Here is a 23381-nt window from a genome sequence, read left to right as displayed (position 1 = left end):
AACTTACCGTGAGCCAGGAGGCGAGCTATGTGTTTATAGTTTTATCCCCGTTTTACAGATGAGAAATCGGCATTAGGGACATGTTGTTACTGGCCCAGGGTCACCCAGCTGGTAATTGCTGAAGCTTGGATTCTGATTTCGTTGCTTTGATTGTACAAGATGGTCACGAAAAGTGTTACAAAGGAGAGGGGATAGGAGATGATGATAAAGATTTATTGAGGTTCTGCTCTGTGCCAGGTGCTATGCTAAGTGAACGATACGGGTTAACACACGTCATCTCTGCCACAGCGCACTGGTACTGATATTATCTAGGAGACAGAACTGAGATACAGAGAGGTTAAGACACTTGCCTTAGGTAACACAGCTGGTGAGTGGTGGGGATGTGGTTTGAAGTGTTGGGGTTCAGAGCCAATGGCCAAGAAAGAATTCTTGAGACGTTTTTTGGTGCAAGAGGGTGTTTTTATTATAGCACAGGGACAGGACCCATGGGCAGAAAGAGCCGCACTGGGGTTGTGAGGAGTGGCTAGATTATAGAAGATTTTCTATCCTATAGAGGGGAGGGTGATGTGAGGGCTGCGGGGAGTTGAGTCCATAGGTTTCCGGAGATTGCTTTTTTTCTTGTAAATCATTAAGACAGTTGCAAACTGATGGAGACGAATGTCCTGCAGGACGGTGATCTCTATCAGTTAACCATTGGTGTTTCCCTTTCCTTTGTTCTTGGGCAGCCAGGGGTGCCCGAGGAATGTCACACAGGACCCACAGAGGGGGGGCGCACTGGGGGTGGAGGGAGGTGGTGGGAAGGGGGCGGGGGCCGGCGTTAACCTTGGGCTTTGCCCTCAGCTTGCCTTTTGCTCCCTGATCGGTGGGGCAGGATTCAAACCCACACTGTGCTCTCAAAACCACCGCCACCGCAGCCACCTCCGGTTGCTCTGTTGAAGCCCTCAGGCCGCGGCAGTGTCCCCCTTATCATCTGATGGGACAGCCCCAGCTAGAGAGCGGTCCTGAGTCGGACTCCTGAGTGCCCTACTTGTCAGTTGGTACCCCTGTAGCCCCTGGATCATGGCGTGGTCCTAGCGGAGTCTTGTTGGGCTAGGGTTTACCAGCTGGCCGGATGTTTACAGAGCTGGAGCCCTACACGCGGGGCTGTTCTAAAGGGCCACGTTAGGGAGAAGGACGCGGATGCGTGCGGAGTGATGCTCCCGCGTGGTGACCAGAAATGCCAGGGCACCGGGCTGCCTCGAGGACATGTCAGTTGAGGGGAACCTGAGGCCTGGGACCCTCGGGCGTCCCCCACCCGCGCCCGGGTCCACGACACCCCCGCGCCTCCTGTCTCTCCTCGGAGGCGGCTGAGTTCTGGGCTTGCGTCTGAGTCAGAGGCCCCAGCAGGAAAATAAACTTTCTGTACTAAGGGGAGGAGGGAGAAGCTCACTTTTCAAAAATAGGAGAGGCAGGCCTGTTGCTATGACGAATTCCTTGTGTTGCTTCCATGTTTTTGAGATTTTTACATTTTTTTGTGTGTGACCCACATAAAAAGGTACATACAGCCTCCTTGTAAAAATACACGGAAAAACCTCCATCCTGTGCCCCGATCTGAGTGCAATTCAAGGAGCTCTGGGGCCGGGAGAGCTTGTTGTAAAGGCTTTGAAGGCTCCAAGATCTCTGACATTTGGGGGACCCCACCCCACGTCATGGCAAACCTCAAAATGTCCCTACAGATCCCATTACACATCCGCATTTCTTATAAAAATATCTGAAAAGGTTTGAAAAGAAGCCATACAGTAAGGGCTTTTTTGAAGCCTGAATTATTCAGCGTGTTCTTGTGACTTGGGCTTTTCTATTTCTAAAGACAGGAGCCCTGAGAAATGGCAGTTGACTCGCGAACGTACCGTAGACATTTCATCAGACGTTCATTAATTTTGAGTTTTCAGTTGCCCTTCGGTGTTCTGGGGTCGGTTGGCTTGTGAGTTCAGGTTCCGAGTATCTCTGGGGGCCCTCGACGAGCCTGTGGGCTTGGGGTTCAGGGCCTCAGTGTTCCCATATGCAACATGGGAGCGGTTTAGGAAGAGAGAGAAGGAGAGACGGGGGAGGGAGGGGACAGAGCACATGGGACCTAAGAGCAATCATCAGTGACTTTGGGAGAAGGTAGAAAGGAGTTCCTGGTAGGACTGTTGCTGTCTTTCTGTGAGTTTAAAACGATATCGTGAAAAAGTCACCCCACCGAAGGTGGTGGTGGTGAGAGGGGTCAGTGGATTAACGGGAACCTGGTGGGGGGGGGGGGGAAGCGGGGGCAGCAAGGGCTCGAAGGGTGTGGCTCCATGTTCCCAGTCTCCTCTAGCCAAACAGGTGCTTTTCCATATGCTCTCATATGTTGGGGGATCCCTACAGATCCTTCTGGAAGAAAGGGGCCTTCTCAAAAGGAAGCTAAAGACTTGGGTCCCTGCAAGTGCTTGAGGGCAAAGGCAGGTCGAAGGAAGGATCTCATCCCATTGATCCCAGAGGCCTTGGGTTTTTCTAACCCCGAAGGCCAAAGAGGCCAAGTCCCCGCTTGTAGATTGGTGTGGGTGGGGGCAGGGGTCAGAGGTGGGCGGTGGGAGGGAAACAGGGCGGAGGAAGAAGTGGCCCGGATGGTGAATTCGAGTCTCATCACTACTGCCTTGCTGGCTTGCCAGCTGCCGCTCTGGGAGCTTCACGAGTGCCAACTCTAATTCTACGATGCCCCGCCCGGCACGTACTCTTACTATCCGCATGTTCCAGAGGAGGAAACCGGACTCAGAGAGGGGGAGTCACTTTGTCAAGGTCACACAGCCTCACACAAGTGGCAGAGCTGGGATGCAAATTAGCGTGGCCTTACTTCCTCCGTGTGTTAAGAACACAGCGTAGGGGCCTCCCGGGTGGTTCAGTCAGTTAAGCGACCTACTCTTGACTTCGGCTCAGGTCGTGATCTCACGGTTCCCGGGTTCAAGTCCCGCGTCTGGCCCGGCACTGACAGCCCGGAGCCTGCTTGGGATTCTGTCTCCCTCTCTCTCTTCCCCTCCCCGACTCGCTCTCTATCTCTCTCTCAAAATAAGTAAATAAACATTCAAAGAAATATATAAAAAAAGAACACAGCTTAGAACAGGGGCTTTGGTAAGTGATGCCGGGGCAGAGCCAGGAGGGAGGGTGGCGGGGGAGACAGGCTTTCAGAAATGACCCACGGAGTTCCGCCAGCCCCTTTTATGAAGTGCTTACTCTCAGCCTTCTGTCACATGCGCTACGTGCCTCATCGCAGAGAATCCTCCAGAATAGCTCTGCGGGGTAGAAATTACCATCGCCGTTTAATAGAAAGGGTAAGGGAAGCCCAGAGAGGGCAAGTACCTGACTCCAGCTCACACAGCGACAACAGTGGAGGGGCTGGGATTCAAACCCAGGTTTTTCTGATCTCAAAAGTCTGTGTTCTTGACCGCCAGGCTGAACTGCCCTAAAATGGAGTGGCTTTGGTGCTTCTGGTCTAGTTTCAGGAGTTCACAGGAACAGCTGGCCCCCGAGAGGGAGGTGCGGGCATGGAGGCTGGCTCGACTCACCAAACATTTCCAGTGCGGGTCAGGTCCAGGGCCAGTCGCCGGGACAACGGCAATCCCGGGGTGGAGACAGATGCATACATGGCAGGCTGGAAAGGCAGTGCGATTTGAGAAAAGATGAACGCGCTGGCCAAGTACTGACCTCCCTGGCAGAAGGGGTGACCAACTTTCCCAGGTAGGTGGGAAGCGGGGGTGGGGGGGGGGTGGCGACCCTGGAAGGCTCGCTGGAGGAGACGACATCGGCACTCAGTTTTGAAAGGTGACCGGGATACCAGGCGGCTGCACACAGGGTGGCGAGGGAGGGTATTTCTGGCAGAAGGGGCGGCTGGAGCAAAGGTGGGAGATTTTCGAAAGTACATGATGGGGTCAGAGTAGGAGGGGAAGAGGTAGGCTATGCAGCTGGAGAGATGGGCAGGGCAAGGCCACTGAACCCATCTGTGTGTGTGTGTGTGTGTGTGTGTGTGTGTGTAGAAGCGGAGGCGTTCTCTGGGAACTGGGAGAGTTGGCTGCTCAGGACTTGCTGTGTGACTTTGAGCGGCTGCTAACCCTCTCTGGGCCTCTCTGTTCTACTCCCTGGGAAAGGGAAGGTTTCCCAGACCCAAGCAACAGCTGCGAGCAGTCAGGCCTCACTTGAGAACTGGGGAAAGGCCAGCTTGGGTTGGAAAAGGGGTCTCAAGCTGGCTCCGAGCCCTCCCATCCCTGTCCTGGAGACACGGGCTGCGACACCCCTGCTGGTGCCCCCACCCCTCCCAGGCGTCCAGGGTGGTCTCCCGCTCCTGCAAATCTCTCTGTCTCAGTAGGAGGAGCTGTGCCGGCAGGGTCCAGCTCACAGCGGAGCCTCATCCACCCCCACCAGGAAGCCCCCTCCCCTGGCCTCAGAGTTAGGGCTTCCTCACTCCTTGTCCACCCCACCCCCCTTCCTTATCCCCTCCCCGCCCCCACAAGCCACTCCCCTTCCGTGCCGTTAACCCTTCCCAGCCTGGACAGAAGCCCAAGGGGCTGGATACTTGCCAAGCAGGCAAAGTCTCCTGGGCTGCCCGTTGCCCCCTAGCTCCTCCTCCTTCTCGGTTCCCCAAAGTCAACTTCTCACTTCTGTGTTCCTTCCTTCCACCACAGACAAACCCCAGGAGCTCGAGGAACCCTCCTTCCCCCTCCGTCCCTGAGCCTGGTCTACCGGACAGAGGGATTAACTCTTGCCGCTGTTGCTTGAACACCTACCGCACAGACACACATCACGTTTCCGGGACCGTTTTTGGCTGAGGGTGTCACAAACGTCTGGCGATCCTTGCACAGTGTTCCCCTCTCCCGTCTTGCTAACCCTGCCCGGAGAGAGCAGTATTTCAATCAGCATCTGAAGGGTTGGGGGTCTCAAGCAGCCTTCCAGCTTTGCTATCCCTTTCATTTTCTCCTTCCTGGGAGACGAGGTCAGGTACTGGGGAGCCATGAAATGTTGTTGAGCGGGGGAATGCCATGGAACAAAAGGGGACATCAGGAAGGTGGCTCCGGTAGTGCCCCAGGGATGATTAGAGGGCCTGCATTGGGGAATGTCGGCCTCTCAGTGCCCAGGAGAAGAGGAAAACGATCCAACGTTCATTGAGTGCTGCGTGCCAGACTCTGTCCTAAGCCTGTTGTGTGCATCCACTCATTTCATCTTTCCAACAGCAGTCTGAGCTAGTAGGTCTTTTGTTATTCCCATGTGCGGAGCAGAGAGCTGAGACTCAGAGAGGTTAGGAAACGGTGCAAGGTCACACAGCTATAGCCAGTGGAGCGGGGACTCAAACCCAGATCTGTCTGCCACCAGGGTCAGCGTTCTGGTCTCTGGAACAGCCCTTGTGTTCATTTCCTACTGCCGCCCTACCAATAATCACGAATTTAGTGGCCCTAAAACAGTACAGATTTATACCCCCACCGTTTTGGAGGTCCGAAGTCCAAAATGAGTCTGAAGGGGCTACGATCAAGACTGCTGGGGGCCTCAGGGAGAATCCGTTCCTTGTGTCCTCCAGGGCGGAGGCTGCCTGTTCTCCTTGGCTTGTGGCCACACACGGAGACGTCTGCTTCCTTCCTCGCCCAGCTCTGATTCCCTGCCTTCCTCCTCTGAAATGCTTGGATTACTCTAGGTCCGCCTGGGTAATCCTGGATAATCTCCCCATCTCACGAGTCACAGGAGCAGCGAACCTACCAGAGACGATGAACGCCTTGCCCGAGGCCACACGGCTGAAACGGAGCTCTCATGCCGGTATGGTCTGTCTACCTCTTAAAGGCCAAAGTAGGCACAGTTTGGATTTATAGGGAATCCTTTGTGTCACAGAAAGCGTCTTCCCGGGCCTCCTGTGGTCTGAGAGCCTCTCTGGCGGACCTAGTTCTGCAGCTGTTAATCGGAACAAGGAAACCATCTGCTTTAACTAGAGCGTTGAGAATCTGTGAACACTAAAACTCAGCCCGAAACATACCAAGGGCTGTGGGAATTAAGATAGAAGTTTATCGAGGGCTGCCTGGGTGGCTCAGTCGGTCAAGCGTCCAACTTTGGCTCGGGTCTCGATCCCATGGTTCGTGGGTTCAAGCCCCGCCTTGGGCTCTGTGCTGACAGCTTGGAGCCCGGAGCCCGCTTACGATTCTTTGTGTCTCTCTCTCTCTCTCTGCCCTTCTCCTGCTTGCAATCAGTCTCTCTGTGTCTCAAAAAAAAAAAAAAAAAAAAAAAAACCCAAAAGACATTAAAAAAATAAATTTAAAAGATATGTTTATCTATACTAGGGTCAGCCAACACGTGGGATGAGATAAGGCAGAGCTGGCACCAGCCCCCCAGCCTCCGCGGCCAGTGGGATGGGCTTTCGTTGGAGGATAGAGTGGGATGAGGAAGTGGGACCCTTCCTTTAGGTCCAAGGTAGGCGCTGCCAGTGGGTGACGGTGCTCTTTCCAGCCAGTCCTAGATGCGGCCTCACATTTCCTTTAACACAGAGCTCCAGGACTCCAGGGTCAACCAACCGGATTTGGGTAGAAGACGAAGCTTGACCCACCATCTTGGAACCGCACAGTTTCCAAGGGGATAAACAGAGGCTTCTTTGCCACCACCTCTCTCGCAGGTCCCAGGATCCTGATGTCAGGCCTTAGGTTTCAGAATCCTATTTAAAAGCAACAACAACAAACAACTCCCCCCCTCCCTCCCCCCCCCCCCCCGCAACGCTTTTTACTCCGAGGAAGAAATGGCCAAACTCCTCAGCCAGGTTCAGAATGGTGGCCAGAGACCTGTGGCTTCTGGTTGGCCGGGGTCAGCCGGACTCCTCCGACTTCTCACTGGGGGTCCGCGTGGGGCTGTGTGCTCTGACCTCTACCTTGGGCTTGGGGTGGGGGGAGGGGGGGCTCCGCTGGCCTGAAACCCGGAGTCCTCGCTCTGTCGGATCTCCCAGCCGATAAAACCCAAACCTCATCACAGCCTGGGGTTGGCTTGGGAGGTGAGAGGCGTCCAGGGGACGTGCTTTAACGGCGTCCAACATCCAGTGAAGGAGGAAGAGGCAATTTCCATAAATCCATCCAGAGGCTGGATTCACCGGGCTCCGCTCCCCCTCCGGGATATCCTGGATATCCTGAGTGTTCCAGATCTTCCTCAGAGGTTGCCTCCCTGTCTCCTCTCCCTCCTCCCCCTCCTTCTCCTTCTCTGCCCCTCCCCCTCCATCTCTCTCTCCTCTCCCTGTCTCCTTCCCCTGTCCCCTCTCCCTTCTCCACTGCCTCCTCCTCTCCCTCCCCCTCCCCCCTCTTCCTCCTCCCCCCATGTCTCCTCTCCCTCCTGCACTTCCTCCTCCCCTCCCCCTCCTCTCCTCCCCCCTCCCAGTCCCCCTCAGTCCCCAGCAGATGAGGAAACTATGGCTCTGAGAGGAGAGAGGACATGCCTCAGTCACACAGCTCACGGTAGGAGAGAGGGATTCAGTCCAATCCGCTCTGTCTGATTTCAGGGCCCCTGCTCTTAACCACCATTCCGGAGACTGACAAGGTAACTCGTTCCGGGATCCAGGATTTATTCCTACTGGAAATGTCCATATGGGTGGTTTTCAAACTCGAGCAAGCATTAGTATCCCCTGGCGCCTTTCGAACACACAGCTCACGGGGCCCAGCCTGCCGAGGTTCTGGTTCCCCAGGGCTGCGGACAGGCCTGGCTTGCGACCTTGCGTTTCTAACAAGTTCCGCGGCAAGGCAGCAGCGGCTGGTCCAGAACCCGTACTTTGAGAACCACCGGTCTCTGTTAATGACAGACCTTTAGGTGGCGACGTACGGGACACACAGCATCTGCACTGCGTTGTGGGAATATCCTCACCTTTGGACCAGGATGCTCTGGGGCTGCTGCTCTGCTGGTAACTGCTGGGTGACCTTGGAGGCATCCCTTGCCTTCTCTGGGCCCAATGGTCCCATCTGTACATTAAAGGCGTGGATGAGACGCTCTAAGTCCTCTGGGCAAGACTGGCAGAGCGGGGAGGAGAGAGGTTTGGAGTCAGGCTGGGTCCGACTTCTGACTCTAGGATGCTGTGTGACTTTGGACAGTGACTTAACCTCTCTGTGCTTCCCGTTTGTATCTAGGGAATGAAAGAGACGGTCGTTTCCAAGTGTCAATCTCACCGAACTAACAGTCGAGGATCGTAGGGAGAGGAAGGAGAGGTTCTACGGATGGTCAGATGGTGAAAGACTGAAAGACGTGTTCCCACACCTGCCCACGCCTCTGCCCCTCCCTCCCTCTCTCCTTCTCTGTCTCCCCTTCTTCCCCCCCCTTTCTCCTCCCCTTCTCTTTTCCTTTCTACACAAGTTATTTTTGGTAGCCTTAGCTATGGGATCACACAGACCTGGGTTCGAGCAGGCCTCCGTCGGCCCCATCTGGGTGCTCTTAGCGAAATAACTCCTCCCCGGGGCCCCGGCACTCTCACCTGTAACATGAGATGTCACACGCCTTGCTGGAAGTTTGCGTGCCTTGCTCCAGAGAGAGCACCTGACACAGGGCCATGCACAAAGTGGCCACTTCTGTTAGCTCTTCAGTCTGGGGGCCAAGAGTCCGGGCTGTGGAGCCAGTCTGCTTGGATTCCCAGCTCTCCCACCTATCAGCTGTGTGGCCTAGGGCAAGTGACTTAACCTTTCTGTGTCCCAGTTTCCTCATGGGTAGAAGGAGGGCAGGAACAGTACCTACTTGGCAGGGTTGTCCTGAGAATTAAGCAGCCAGAGACTAACACGCTGCCTGGTTGTCTGCTAATCTTGTTTATTCTGCTAATGATGCAGACAAGGAGTCAGGCACTTAGCTCTGGGGACAGAGCAGGGGACAAAAATGTAGTTCCTTCCCCAAATGAGTTTCCAGTGTAAGGGAGAGAGACCCCCTAACAGGAAAGGGTAACAGGCACCACTATGGATAGAAAGGGAGCCCAGGGGGCTGAGAGCAGGCCCCCCAGGGGCAGGGAAGGCTTCTGGGAAGCTGGTCTCCAAGCCGAGACCTGAAAAGGGACCAGGAGACCCTCTGAATAATAAGTGTGTTCGCAGGAATTCGGTCCAAGAAGACAATTGGACAAGTGTGACTGGTGTATTTATTATAGTCAACAAGTTGGAAATGACGTGACCAATCACCAAGAAAGTACTGATGAAAGGAGCCAGTGCATCAATTGATTGAAACAATGAACAGCTATTGAAACAGGGTAAGATGTCCACACACACACACACACACACTCACACACCTGTCAGTGAATGAAAAAGCAGGTTACGCTATGGTACACGGAATGTGACCGAGCCGTTTGACATTTATATATAGGATGTATATGTGTGTGTTCATACCAAAATGGTAGTGATATCTATCTCTGGGGAGCAGGGTTTGGGGATGAAAGCAGGATTTACGCTTATTTATTTATTTATTAGTGTTTATTCATTTTTGAGAGAGAGCGTGAGCAGGGGAGCGGCAGAGGGGGGGGGGGGACGAAGGATCTGAAGCGGGGTCGACGCTGACAGCAGGGAGCCCAACGCGGGGCCGTGAGATCATGACCCCGAGCAGGATGTACATTCAAACAACGCAGGCTCGGAACTTAGTGACAAAAGTTCTGCTGCATCTCGGGCAGACGGCTGTCCAGAAACGGCCCATCGATGCCTATGCCAACCACGTGGGAGATTTTTGCTGGCCCTGTAACATCTGCTAAAACTGAACAGAAAACATTTTAACCTGTGTTCGTTTGATACTTAAAAAAAAACAAAAACCAACAAAAAACCTCATTGCTGTTTTCATTTCCAAAAACAAAAAAAAAAAGGAAAGAAAGGAAAAAGGGAGCTGAAGGTCATCAAGCCTCAGCTCAGGCCAGGAAGGGCATCCCGGTGGGCGGAGGGAGGTGGTGGCCCAGCCTAGTAGGGCATCCGGCAGGCAGCTCAGCTCCGAGGCCCTTTGTAGGGAGCAGCCGGGCTGCCTGGGGCTTCCATATGCTTCTGGTTTGTGCTCGGATGGTGGGCACCACTCCCGGCAGCGGGGTCGTCCCCAGCAGGCCTCGCCACCAGCCACCACCCACAAGCCCGGTCCCCCGCTGGCAGGCAGGGGCAGCCTCCCCTGGCGGTCCCCGCTCCCCGCAGCTGGCCGCCCCCGCCCTCCCTCGGCCAGCCCAGTTTCCTGCCCCTCCCTCTCCCTCTCTCCTCCCTCCAGCTGTTTCTCTGGCAGAGCTCTGTCCCATTCAGGACAGCAGCCCCAGCGAGAGAGAGCGCGCCAGGAGCTCGGGACTGAATGAGGTCTCCCGGAGGGCCTCCTGAGGGAGGAGGGGGTTCCAGAGGAGGCTGTGATCTGGGGGGGGGGGGCTCCAGGAGATCTTGAACGAACAGACGGACGGCTTTCTGGGCTGACAGCCACAGCCAGAGAACGAGGTGATTGAGAGAAAGAAGTCCGGCCACACGGGTCCCCTGCCCAGCGTTCAGCGCCCCGAAGTCCAGGGGGACCCTTGGGAGGGCCTGGCCGGAGACCAGCCACAAGGTATCACGCTTGGCTTTGACATCCTCTGGAGGGCTCGGGACAGGGGGCTCCTAGGAGAGAGAGGAGGCCCGTGGCTCGGCGTGAAATTTCACTTTTGTCAAAATGCAAACAGTCCTGTGATGATTTTCGGGTTTTCACGCGCGCTCGTTGTGAAACACAGTGGGGTCGTGTCTCTCCTTCCTGACTCTGGTAACGCTCACGGCAAGGCCACGCCGCGGGGGGAGCTTCCATTTGACAGGTGTCTTCGTTTTCCAGGTGAGGACACCGAGGCTCAGAGAGGGCAAGCCATTGGCTCAGGGCTGCAGAGACGGTAAGCCGGCGCTGGGGCCGGGGGGGGGGGGGGACCCGAGATCGGAACCAAATGAGCGTCTGCACGGCTCTCTTCCCTCGCGCCAGGCCTGGACTCTTGGTATAGACTCAGGAGGAGGGCCTCACCCAGGGGTGGCCTTCTCGGTGGCTCTATCACTCACACCCTCGCTCGCTCACTAATTTACCTCTGCGGTTTGTCGAGTGCCTACAATGTAGCAGACGCAGGTAAGTACATACACCCGACGTGTCGTGTGGGGTAACCTACCTCGTCCTTGACCACGGACTGTGAGCTTCGAACCACGGTCCTTCAGTGTGCCTCCCGAGGACGGCACGGAAAACGTGTCTTGGGCTTTATGTGACCATTCCTCGCGGTGCTTGCTTCTTTCTTCTTTCCTCCTCCTCCTTTTTTTCTGTCCTCACAAACAGGGCTGCGAGGGCCACTCTTGCGCGACACCTTTGTGCGTGGGTCCTGTGGATACTTTTCTCCAAGGCTCAATCGCCGAGCCCGCGGTCTGCCGGGTTTTGAGGTTTGTGAGGCTTCTGGTGAGAATTCTATCTGGCCGCCTTCCCCCTTACTTCGCCCTAGTGAGGCCGATTATTCCTGACAGTCTTACTGTTCACTTTTTACGATTGGGTGGTCCCACTTGTTTCCTGCTGGCATGCTTCCCTTTTGTTGGTATTTGAGAGTTCTTCATATGCGAAGGATACGGACCCTTTGGCCGTGCTGTGGAACATGCCCCACGCCCCCCTCTGCTTCCAGACTAGCCCATGGGTGGTGCTACCATTTACTTAAATTTATTTTCTAAGCTCCACTTATTTCTTTTGAGAGAGAGAGAGGGCATGAGTGGAAGAGAGGCAGAGAAAGAGAGAGACAGAGAGGGGGAGAGAGAATCCCACGCAGGTTCTGCACTGTCAGCACAGAGCCTGACGTGGGGGATCGAACTCACGAACCGTGAGATCGTGACCTGGGCCGAGATCGAGAGCGGGACCCTTAACCCGACCGAGCCACCCAGGTGCCCCAGCGTGCCACCGTTCACGTGAGTTCGCTCTAAAGGCTAGCTTCGGGCGCAATGACAAACCACACGTTGTAATCACGGAACTGCTGTTTGATGGAAGTCTGATCACTCAGACCGGCCTGTGGTTCAGATAGGCCAGTGAGGAAGCGGCCAGCCGGGCGTCGGGTCTGTCTTCTTTTTTCCATCAAGAGGTCTGGCCCCCAACTTCCTACTCGGCGGCACCTACCTCCTTTTGAAGACCCATCTTACCTGCGGTTCTTGCTGTCTCTCCCACTTCCTCCACACTCACTCAAAGGAGAGGCTCGTCGAAATGCCTCATTTGCTGAGGTGAATGTGATCGGCTAATTCAGCCCTCTGGGGGTGGGAGGAGGGCCACCTGGCATTTTCTCCATAAGAGAAGGCTTAACTGTCACCAGGGGTGCTTAGGTGGTGGGGTGCCAAGCATAAGAAGCCTGTGGGTAGAGTTCTCTCTTGGTACCCGGGAACCTTCTCGGCCACAACTTCGCGGACTAGGTGAACTCGACTTTGGCAAAGCCACTCCTCTCTCTGGCTTGACCCCTTCGGAGAGGTTCCTCTCTCAGGGCCCAGCTTCCTCTGTCTCCCCTGCTAACCTGGGGGCTCCTTGAGGCCAGACTCGGGGTACTTTTCTCTCTGTATCCTCAGTCCTCTGCACCAGCCCTAGTGCAACGGTAGATGCTCAGTAAATGTTCATTGAATAAATAAAGTGACCAGGCCTCGGTTTTACCATCTGTAAAATGGGATTGGGAGAGTCAAAGGCTCATCCCTTCGGTGTTTACTTAACTAACTCCTCTCGGTTTGCAAACCACTTTACTGCCACGATTTTCTTTCTTCTTCTTTTTTCTTTTTTTTTTTTTTAGTATTTTTTAATGTTTATTTATTTTGAGAGACAGAGACAGAGTGTGAGTGGGGGAGGGGCAGAGAGAGAGAGAGAGAGAGATTGAGAATCCCAAGCAGTCTCCTCACTGTCAGCACAGAGCCCGACACGGGGCTCAAACCCACGAAACCGTGAGATTACGACCTGAGCCAAAATCAAGAGTCCGATGCTCAACTGACTGAGCCACCCAGGCGCCCCACTCCCGTGATTTTCTTGAATCCTCACCGTGGCTGTGTGACAAAGATATTATGAACATGCCCATTTTACAGATTAGGAAACTGAGGCCTAGAGAGGGGTTCCGACGGGAGACCTCCACGAGAGGCACCAGCACGTCGTGGCTGTGGAGCTGGTTCTTTTGGGTGAGTTCGAGCCTGGTCTGCCCCCTGCCGGCCGAGCAACGTGGAACAAGTTCCCTGTATGCGCCTCGTTTCCTCGCGTGTGAAATGGGAATATTATAAAGATGAAACGAGATCACACAAGTGGAGCATTTAGCAGACGGCTTGTTGTGTCCCAAGGTGCTCTGTAAACATCAGCTATGGTTCTGTTATCACTTCTAGGCCACCGTGCCGTCTAGACCTTTGACACCCATCTGAGCCGAACAGAAATGGGTACTGATGTCTTTACCAGCGGATTAGCGATGCTCAGGTTCCCGTCCGAGTACAAAAATACTAAAAGCCCATTTCGCTCTCTTTGAGCTACACTGCGCGAGCGTGGTTCTTACCGCCAGGAATTACCGCCGGTTTCAGGGCTGCAAAGCAGACTCGGGGCTTCTCAAAGTACCATCGTGGGAATGTTGGCATCAGAAGAATCATGAATAATATTACTCCTGCAGAATAATCATGAGGATTTCCTGAAGCTCCGGTTTTTCGAGTCGGAATCTCTGAGGGTGAGGTGGGGGGGGGGTTCTTCCTTGCACCAGCCTCCACCCCCCCCCAGATGATTCTGACGCCCCCCAAAACTTGAGGGCCCCCGAGCTAGAGTGTGTGAACATCTTTTCTTTTTTGCCTTTTGTCCAGGTTTCTGGGTTGTTGATCGCAGACACTGAGGTTCATGTTTTTCCCTTTCTAAGCAAATATCTGTGTACTTCTGTGCGTTTTCATGTCCTGTGTCAGCTGTTGAGGCCAGGAGGCATGGCGCAGAAGAAGTGAAACTTTATTTTGTAGCGCCGCGGAAAGTCAGAGCGAGCTAGCAATCACCCAGCGTGTGGGCTTTGGAATTATTTTAAGCCACCGAACTCTCTCCCTCCAATGAAAATGCACGGAGGACAGGAATCTGAAAACAGGTAACAGACGTGTTAGGCTAGCCGAAACAGAAGTGGGGGACTCGCCGAAACTCACTCTTAGAGCTTGGTGGGGCGGGTTGAAGCCGGCAAATCTCCTCCAAACTAAGAGACCAACGTTCTTGAACTCTGTGGGATTTGCCGCATGGGCTTAGACGAGGTACTCTCACCCTCTGGCCATAATCGTCTCATTTGTGATCAAGGAGGTTGAGCGTTGCACTCGTCGGGGTAGTAGCTGCTGGAATACATAGACACAAGCACGTGTAACGGCTCAAACAGAACAGACGTTTACTATGAGGCAGGTGCTTCTGCACGGGGACGGCCCTCTTCCGTGCTCGTCCCTACGGTCCCCTTGGACGTCACCACTGATGGGAGAAAGCATGGACGTAGCACGTTGACTTCTTCAGTGCCTGCTGCCACACGAGAGGACTAATCATGTGGCCGATCTAGTTGCAAAGGAGGCTGGAAAATAGAGCTCTTGGCAAGGCGACTCTTTCCCGATGTCAGCTGTATGCCGTGCAAGGGGGTGGGGGGTGGATTTTTGCGGACAGCTAGTTGTCTCTGCCCCAACTATGGTGACCTCTGGGGTCTCTTCCACTCTCTGATTTCAAGTCTAAATCCTCACTCCCATGGCGTCAACACGGTGATGTTGCTCCACAAATACTTTCCTGCCCTCAAGATAATCCCCATCAGATATACTGAGTAAATCCCCACATTCCAGCCCAGGAAAGGCGGGTTTCCCTGGGACTCAGGCGACAGCGATTCTCTCTCCCTCCCGGAGAAAGCAAACGAGAAGAACAGTTGTCCTGAGCACAGCACCCTTCCCTGAGCCAAAAGGCTTTCAGACCCAGTATCTCCCCGCATCCCCCTCACAGCCCTACCGGGAAAGGCTTCACGATAATCGTCCCCGTTTCATAGACGAAGAACGAGAAGAGCAGAGAGGTAAAGGGTCTGGCCCAAGGTCACACGCGTCGGCTGGGATTCGAACTGAGAAAATCCTAGTCCCGTCCTAGGGTCGCGGCGCACGCTGGATGCGTGCGCGTGCGAGCACGTATGCGTGCGTGTGCGTGCGTGCGTGTCGTTCGGGCAGGGGCTTTCCTCGGGCTGTGTTGCCCCGGGTCTGGGCATCAGAAAGTGGGAGTTCAGGAGTCATTGTCCGTGTCCCTAGAATGGTCCGAGCTTGCTGGTCATGAGGCAGCCGGGTGGGTGTCCTGGCCTGGAAAGCCCGGCGTCGCTAAATGTCACAGCCACCGACCGACCAGAGAAAAGGGAAGGGGATAGCGTGTGAGGACCCAGACGGAGGCTGTGCGGGTGACACTGGGGCCTTGATCGGGCCAGGCACGTAGTGGGTGCTTGGGAACAATTTCCCGCGTGAATCAGCCTAGGGAGAGGTGGCAGCCATAGAATGGAATTAGACCCAGACTCTGTGCTTAAGGCCCTTGGGGGAGGGGAGGCAAGCTAGTAACACGTTCTTTTATTTATTCCCGCAACAAACTTTTATTAGCACCTGCTGTGTGTCTGGCACCGTCTTGTCGTGATGGGCACAACGTGATAGAGGAAGTAGGATTTCTTGCCCTGCTGGGTGGTAATTCTACACGGTGCTGTCACAGGAAGACGGAATATCTGGTTGGCATCAGTTGATGGAGTGACGTGGTCACAGACCCCACAGCCCGTGGCTCTAGAGTTCAGATACCATCTCTGCCCCCCTAGCCTCCTGTCACCTCAGCATCCCCATCCGTAAAGTGGGTACCCTCTTTGTGCCTCCTCCATGGCCTTGGCAGGGGATAAAATGGGTTCATATACATGAGGCACAGTAGAATGCACGGTCAGCTCAGGGAAGACATTTCTACTTTTATCCTCCGGAAGGTGGGCATTGGAGTTTGCCCTCGCGTGTCTGGGTTGACGTGGGAGTCTGGCGCCGTGCGATCTTGGGTCCCCGGGCTGGAAAAGATCATTTGGGCCCGTCTCCTGGCTTCGTGCCTCGCCCCGTGGAGAAGTCCCGGGCTCGGGTGGGGGGGGGGGGGAGCTCAGGCCTCGTTCCATCCACCACGGACGCTCTGTAAACTTGGAAGTACCAGCAGCTGACTCAGCAGGGGGGTCAGCTGCAACGTAGGCAGCCTGTGGGAATCGGTTCTGCTTTCTTGAGGTTCACAACTCGGGTCCTCTGATCCCAGCCCTGGGGGAAGCTCTTGTGTAAGGAGGCGGCTGGGTAGGGCTGTTGGTGCAAGACCCAGTGACTCCTACGTTTTCCTTCTGAGAGTCGGGGGCCAGGAGACAAGAGAGCTCGGTCTGGCACCAGCCACCTGGGTGAGCTCAGCTAAGTCCATCCCTGTCGAGTCTCCGTGTCGTCCTGTCTCAGAGGGTGGAGAGTGTGTCTGCAGTGCTCAGAAGGTGATCAGGGGTGGTGTTCAAGGGCAGGGGCCCATTCAGAATGCACCCATCCCTGGTTATCCGAATTTGCTTGAAGGGTCATCAGCATCTGTGAATTCTTGAGTCTGAGAGGAAGAGCTCAAACAACCAGCGTATGAGTTTGTCGTTGCTGCTGTAACAACCGCCACGAACCTAGTGGCCTAGTAACACACGTGTTAACCTTCCGGTTCGGAAGGTCAACAACAGGTTTCACTGTGCTAAAAGCGAGGTGTTGGCGGACCTGTGCTCCGTTCAGAGGCTCCAGGGGAGAATGCAGCCCCTTGTCTTTTTCCAGAGTCCAGTGGCTGTTCATACTGGTGGCTTCATGGTCCCTTTCTCCTTCTCCAAAGCCAGCAGCAGCGGGTCGAGTCCTTCTCACATCATCTCGCTCCAATTTTCCTGTCTCCCTCTTTCAGTTTGAAGGACCTGTGCGAGGACCCTGGATAAATCTCCCCCATCTCATGACCCTTGACTCAGTCCCATGGGCAAAGCCCCTTTCTCCATGTCAGGTAACATACTCTCAGGTTCTGGGAGATCGGACATGGGCATCTTTGGTGTGGCGGGGGTAGCATTATTCTGCCCGTCACGGTGAGGGATATCTCGAATGCTGATCTGTGTCTCTGGGCTCACCATGAACCAGCGATCCTCCTGGTGGTTGGGCCCCTCTGTCAGACCCTCGTGATTTCTAGACATGAGAACTCTTCTGTTTCTGCCCCATGCTGGGGAGAAGGGCCGAGCCTTGCTCGTGGGCTGTGTGTGCCCTTGAAGAAAGGCGGCTCGTGGTTGGGAATGTGTGTGTGCCAACCTGCGGGGTCCTGCTCCAGATGCCCAGCCAGGCTTGTGTTCAACTAGAAGGTTCTCAGGATCTGAGGTGGCTCAAGGGAGGGGCTGTCCCGTCCCCTCAGCTGCAAGACCTTGCAACTTCCTGTTCTGCTGTTCTCCCCATTTGTCTCAGTTTCCAACAATACTCTCTCTTCCTAAGCTTCTCTTTCTGCTTCTGGCTCTGCTGCGGACTGCCCGACCCTCTCTGGGTCGCCTGTTTAAACATCTTAAGAGGGATCATCTGATTTGTTTAGTCCTCGTGGGGTTCAGGTCTGATAGATTAATCCCCTCTCAGTGTGGAATGTTCATGTCCAACAGGCCCAAGAAAAATCTTTTTTTTTTTTTAAATGATGTATTGTCATGTTAGCTAACCTACAATGTATACAGTATGCTCTTGGTTTTGGGAGTAGATTCCCGTGATTCATTATTTACATACAACACCCAGTGCTCATCCCAAGTGACCTCCTCAATGCCCATCACCCATTTTCCCCTCTCCCCTGTCCTGCCCCCCCCCCATTCAACCCTCAGTTTGTTCTCTGTATTGAAGAGTCTCTTATGGGTTTGCCTCCCTCTCTATTTGAAACTGCTTTTTCCCCTCCCCTCCCCCATGGTCTTCTGTTAAGTTTCTCAAGCCCCACATATGAGTGGAAACATGATTTGTCTTTCTCTGACTGACTTATTTCACTCAGCAGAACACCCTCCAGTTCCATCCACGTTGTTGCAAACGGCAGGGTTTCATTCTTCCTCATTGCCACGTAGTGTTCCATTGTGTGTGTAAACCACATCTTCCTCATCATTCATCAGTTGATGGACATTAGTAGGCCCAGGAAAAATCTTGAATTGACATTGGATCGAATTGGCATTGATCTCGACGTTGTCTAGTCCGGGCACGGAGTTCCACAGTCCTCACTCACGAGCCACGGCAGACACGAACCCAATCATGCCTTTCCCTCTAGCCGAACCCAAACGTTTCAGTTATTTAACTCTGTGGTCCAAACCTCTCCAAAATGCGGTGGCTTGAAATGACGTATTTGTTCACAGTTCTGTAGCTCGGCAGAGTTCTGCAGCGATGGCCCACGTGGAAGTCACGTGGAACAAAGTTGGGTCACTCATGGGCTACGCGCAGCTGGGAGCTTGACCCGGGCGGGGCCGCTTAAGATGGCCCCACATCCTGCTGGGACTCGGGCTGTCTCTCCCCGCTGTCTCAGCCTGTCTGGACTTCTCTACTTGGGGCCTCAGGGCTCTGGGACAGTGAAAGCCAAGGCTGCTGGGCCTCTGAAGACGTAGGCCTGGGGTTGGCACAGCATCGCTTCTGCCGCATTCCGTTGATCGTGGTGTGTCACCGGCCCAGCCCAGACTCAAAGGGAAAAGCTGTAGAGGCCACCTCTTGATGTGGGTGTGTGTGGGGGGGGGGGGGGAGGGGGTGATGGCAGAGCCCATCCCCGATGACAATCTGTCAACCGGATTTGACCTGAAAATTCGACGGATGACAATGGTCATTTGTCATTCCTGAGGTCTTAGTTTGTTGGGGCTGCAATCGCAGAATGCCAGAGACGGGGTGGCTCCTAAACAGAGAAACTCACCGCTGGCGGTTCTGGAGTCTGGAAGTCCCGGATCAGGGTGCCAGCACGGCCCTCTTCGGGGCTGCACACTGCCGTCCTTGCTGTGTCTTTGCACCATGGAAGGGGCAAGGGAGCTCTCTGGGGTCTCTTTTATAAGAGCGCTGATCCCCCCGCATCATCTCCCAGAGACCCCACCTCCTAATACTATCAAACCGGGGGTTAGGACATGACGTATGTATTGGGGTGGGTGGGGGTGGAGGGGAAACGAACGTTCAGACCGTGGCCTGAGTGAGTTAGTCCACGCTTTCACTTGTCGGCTGGGAAATAAGCTTTAGAAAGGGAGAGGGCCTCCCGTGAAGGGAGCGAGAGAGCCAGGATACAGCCTCCACGCACCCCACCAGCATTTACTGAGCGCCTACCGTGTGCCAGGAGCATGGGATACAGGGAGAGACAGGCCCTGCCCTCAGGAGGCTCCCTGTCAAGCGGGAAGACAGGCGTGTATGCAGAGTGGTGTCCGTGTGGCCAGATTTCGGCTTTAATGGCAGGGCGCACGGTGCCAACTGCTCCCGGGTCACAATCACCCATGACGTTTCCGTCCATCGTCCACTCAGTAAAGTAGGTGAGCCCCGGCCATTTGACTGAGAGTGCTTTTTTCTTTTGTTCTGTTGAAACTTTATTTTGAGAGAGAGAGAGAGAGAGCAGGGGGAGGGCAGAGAGAGGGCGAGAGTATCCCAAGCAGGCTCTGTGCTGTCAGGGCAGAGATCGACATGGGGCTCGGTCTCACGAACGCTGAGATCCTGACCTGAGCCGAAATCAAGAGTCGGGCGCTTAACCGGCCGGACCGCCCGGGAGCCCCGAGAGCGTATTGCTAAATACGCTCAGATTAATGTCTGCCCGCTACACTCAGTGTGCAAAGTACCTCGGGGGGCAAAGAGCTTCGCTGGGGATGGCCTTAATAGGGGAAGTCAGGAAACGGCGCCTTGAGAAGGAAGCGTGGATTTGAGCTGGTGCCAAGGATGAATTGGCTTTGGAGGAGGCCTCCAGTTGGCTGGAGCAGGAGTTGGCCGGAAATAAAAGATCCTTCAGGTGGGGAGAGCAGCACGAGCAGAGATCCGGAGGCTGGACGAGCGAGGGGTGTGTGGTGTGGTGGGTGGGAGCAGGGAGTGGCCGGAGGGAGTCTGGACGCTCTGCGGGGTCTTGAAGATCCCACGCAATTTTCTGGGTGGTCCAGCGCTGCCCCGTTGCAGCATCCTGTTGTCCTGAGGCCCATGTCTCTGAACTCCCATCGAGCTGAAGCTCAGACATTTGCACAATTGAAGATTCCAGGCAGCCCCAAACTAATTGAGTTTGAACTTCTAACTTGGCAGAGGGCATGTCGGTTTGTGGCTCTGTCTCCTGGCCTGTCTGGTCCATGAACCAGCTCAGCGTTGCTTTGCATTGGTGGCTTTCTTAACCGGATGACGGGGTCCCCTCTCCTCCCATGCCCGGGACTTGCTGCCAGACGAGGACACGGAGCTTGGGAGAAACGAGATGTTTCCTCCAGGGCTAAAGAAGGCTGATTTAGGATGGCACCTGCGGTCGGCCTGGGCTCCTTTCCTGCGGGGAGACCTTGCCACTGCCCTTCGGAGCCAGACCGAGCCGGGCCTGGCACCGGAGGGCCCACTGGCTTCCCAGCGGCTGGGGACACAGAGCCGACGGGCGTCAAGACAGAGCCTTCGGGGAGGGCAGGCCATCTGCAGTCTCTTTTACGGCAGACTTGACTCACAAGAGGCCTCTTCGACTGTCAGGGATTTGGGTCACGAAGAAAAAGGGCGTCCCTTGAGTAAGAGGGGAACGGCCACCCGGCGGGTAGGAGCCGAAGATCCGCCAGCTCCCAGACCTGTTTTGAAACGCTGGCCGTGAACCCCGGAAAAGTTCACTTGACCGCTCTGTGCCTCGGTTTCCTCCCCCGTAAAATGAGGCTCACAGGGGTGTTATGTGGCTTCCGTGAGATCCTGTGTGGCTCGGAGGTGGGGCCGAAAACCACCGTGGCCTCTGCGTGAGGGGGCCTGGCCTCCAGGGGTGTGGAACTGTGGGGGCCGGAGGTCCGGAGCCAGGAGGGACCAAGAAAGGCCAAGTGTGCCGTTCCCAGGGTCACGCTGCACCCCAAGCCTTCCCCTCCATTTCCTGCCTTGGCCCCAAAACATGGCAGGATGGGGTGGGGACCTTGAATCACCAGCCCCTGTTCTCCTGGGGGGCGCGGGGCCTGTTTGGCCTCAATGGGCCTTTCTTTTTCTGGCCTTTCCCTCCCCCGCCACGAAAAACCTCAGACGTGAAGGGCATCGGGAATCAGGAGCAGGCCCCAGGGCAGGGCAGGGCGGCTCCCCGGAGCCTGGCTGGGCGATGCCGCTCACCTCCCCGTCACCGATTCCTGGCGTTCTGTTCCCTCCGCATTCTCGGCCCTCTCCCTGCTCTGGCGTCTCGCATTTCGCAGGAAGCCAACATCACCCACAGTTCCTCCTCCTAAGAGCTTTGTGTGCTGTTTCCACTGCCCACAGAGGACAGGGAGCTTCCGTTTGCTGAGTCCCTGCTGGGCTTCTGCCCTGTCCTGCTTTAAGGTTGTCTTCTGGGGCCACAGGTTCGTCGTTTCTCTGGCGTGGAGCTAGGGCAAAGGGTCCCATTTTACAGCCAAGGAGACTGAGGCCCAGAGAGAGGGCGTGTGCTCGCCGGCTCCTTCCTTCTGTAATTTACCAGGTCTTTTCTAGCCGGCCTCCCTCTCTGCCTTTGAAATGCACCCTTTGCCCTTTGGGGGGGGGGGCCTGTGATGGGGCACACAGGGAAATGATTTGGAGTCTGGGGTGAGACGGACCTGGGTTCAAATCCTGAATCCCCTGGCGACCGGCGGGGTGCTCTCTCGCACAGCGTCCCGGTGGGCTGCTCTCTCTCCGCCTCGGGTCCCCCGTTTGTCAATGAAGGGGATAACAGGATCAGCCCTGCGTTGCAGGGTGAAGGTTAAATGAGATAATCCATGTAAAGGGCCTGGCCCTGGGCCCTGCACTGCGTGGGTCCCTGTCAAGGGGGTGTGCCTCAGACTTCTGGGCTTTTAAAACAAGATGGGTGCCTGGAGGTCCCTGGTAAATGCTTTTTGAAATGAGACTAAATTCTTGAATTACCCCTTCTGCTCCAGCCCCCTAGCCTGTTTACAGCCATACTTTCCCGTCCAGGATGAGGCTCAGAGAGGTTGGTCGACTGCCTAAGGTCACACAGCTGCTGACAAAGGGAGACAGGCTCCTGATAACCTCCTGCCGTACCGGCCTGTACACTTGACCGTAAACCACAAGGGCTATTCCTATTTTCCTGGCCCCTTTGTCCAGAGTCTACACATCCTCCTCTTTTGTGATTTCTAGACCTTTCTGCTTTACCTCTGCCACAGACCCTCCCTATTCCAATCAGGGCTATCTCCTGTATCCTCGTTTTGTTTGTTGTTTTAATCAAATGCCCCATTCGGTCAGAAGCCTGTTCTCACCCAGATGTCCCGCTGAAAACCAAAGCCATCAACTCGTTCACACTGAGGCGTTGGTAGCTGCTGACAGCTTACGGGAGTGGGGGCTTGCGAACACGATGGCCAGAGTCAGCAGAGAGTGTCTGTGCCGGCGGACGTTCGGGCACCGTGGACACAAGGTCAGGGGAGACTTGGGGCCAGGGGTTTTCCCAGAGGCGAGCGAGCCGTGGCCCGGTCCTGCTATAAAGACCCGAGGGCAGGAAGTTACTGAGTCAACTCCATAGAAGTTTGTATTTCCAACTCCCTCACACCTCCACCAGCGCCTCTCTGCTCCTCCCGGTTCTTGTAGACGGAGTGGCCCGAATTGGGTTGACTTTTTTTTTTTTTTTTTTTTTAATGTGATGAGGCTGCACTCCAGCAGAGCTCGGAGAAACAGGGCAGGCCCCGGAGGCCTTGGGGACGAGTGTTGCAATCTTGGCACACCCCGTGGCTACACTGCCCGCCCACCGGCCTGCCACTTTCCCACAGAGGACAGAGGTGCTTACCACGGCCATGTCCTGGGCCCTGGACGAGGACAGGTGTCCCTGTCACCCTTTGCCGAACTGGTAACGCTGTCTTCTCACTCAGGGGCCCTTTTTCCTTCCTCGCGTGGGCACTGGAGGGGGCGCTGCGAGAGGCCCGGGGCTGTGCCACTGGGCCGCTGTGGGGAGACGCAGGTCAGGTGTCTGGTCAGGGTGTGTTTGGAGAGGCAGGATGGCATGAATGTCGCCGCTTCTGCAATCCAGCCGCGTGGTTTCCCATTCCTTGACTTCCTGGCTCCGTGGCCTTGGTTTCCTTATCTGTACGGGGGGTGGGGGCCAGAATGGCATTGCCTCACGGGCTTTTGCGGGTGGAAGGAGATAAACGTAGGGGAGGACACGTTTTATTTCGTTTTATATCTTGTTTGTTTGTTTGGTATTTGCCACCATCAGCTGTTTGAAGGCAAGAAGCTGGCACTTGGGGGTCCGCGCACTCCGTGTGTGTGGCTCTGGGGCCCAGGGCGTTTGCCCCTGGCAGTCCGGTCCGTGTCCCTAGCGACGGGGTGGAT

At 55.3% G+C, this 23381-nt stretch overlaps 1 protein-coding gene and 1 long non-coding RNA gene across 4 annotated transcripts in view; both read left to right on the top strand.

The window, feature by feature from the left end:
- Positions 1-3170: 3170 nt before the first annotated feature.
- LOC123588028 lies at positions 3171-9476 on the top strand. Its single transcript, XR_006707659.1, has 3 exons — positions 3171-3732; positions 5561-5793; positions 9066-9476. It is a non-coding gene; the product is annotated as an uncharacterized LOC123588028 (long non-coding RNA).
- A 403-nt stretch (positions 9477-9879) lies between these two features.
- CMKLR1 (chemerin chemokine-like receptor 1) overlaps positions 9880-23381 on the top strand; it is a 46660-nt gene continuing 33158 nt past the window's right edge. The window contains exons 1-2 of one of the 3 annotated variants that reach the window (XM_045458225.1): positions 9880-10521; positions 10777-10831. The gene's annotated coding sequence lies outside the window, so the exon portion shown is untranslated. Of the gene's footprint in view, positions 10522-10776; positions 10832-11030; positions 11056-22707; positions 22900-23381 lie in introns of those variants that run through there. The other 2 variants (XM_045458230.1, XM_045458227.1) reach the window with 2 other exon arrangements.

Source organism: Leopardus geoffroyi, chromosome D3 (genome assembly GCF_018350155.1).
Source record: "Leopardus geoffroyi isolate Oge1 chromosome D3, O.geoffroyi_Oge1_pat1.0, whole genome shotgun sequence".
Classification (NCBI taxonomy): Eukaryota; Metazoa; Chordata; class Mammalia; order Carnivora; family Felidae; genus Leopardus; species Leopardus geoffroyi.
Note: the sequence above shows the minus strand (reverse complement) of the source record. Positions and strands in the feature narration are given on the sequence as shown.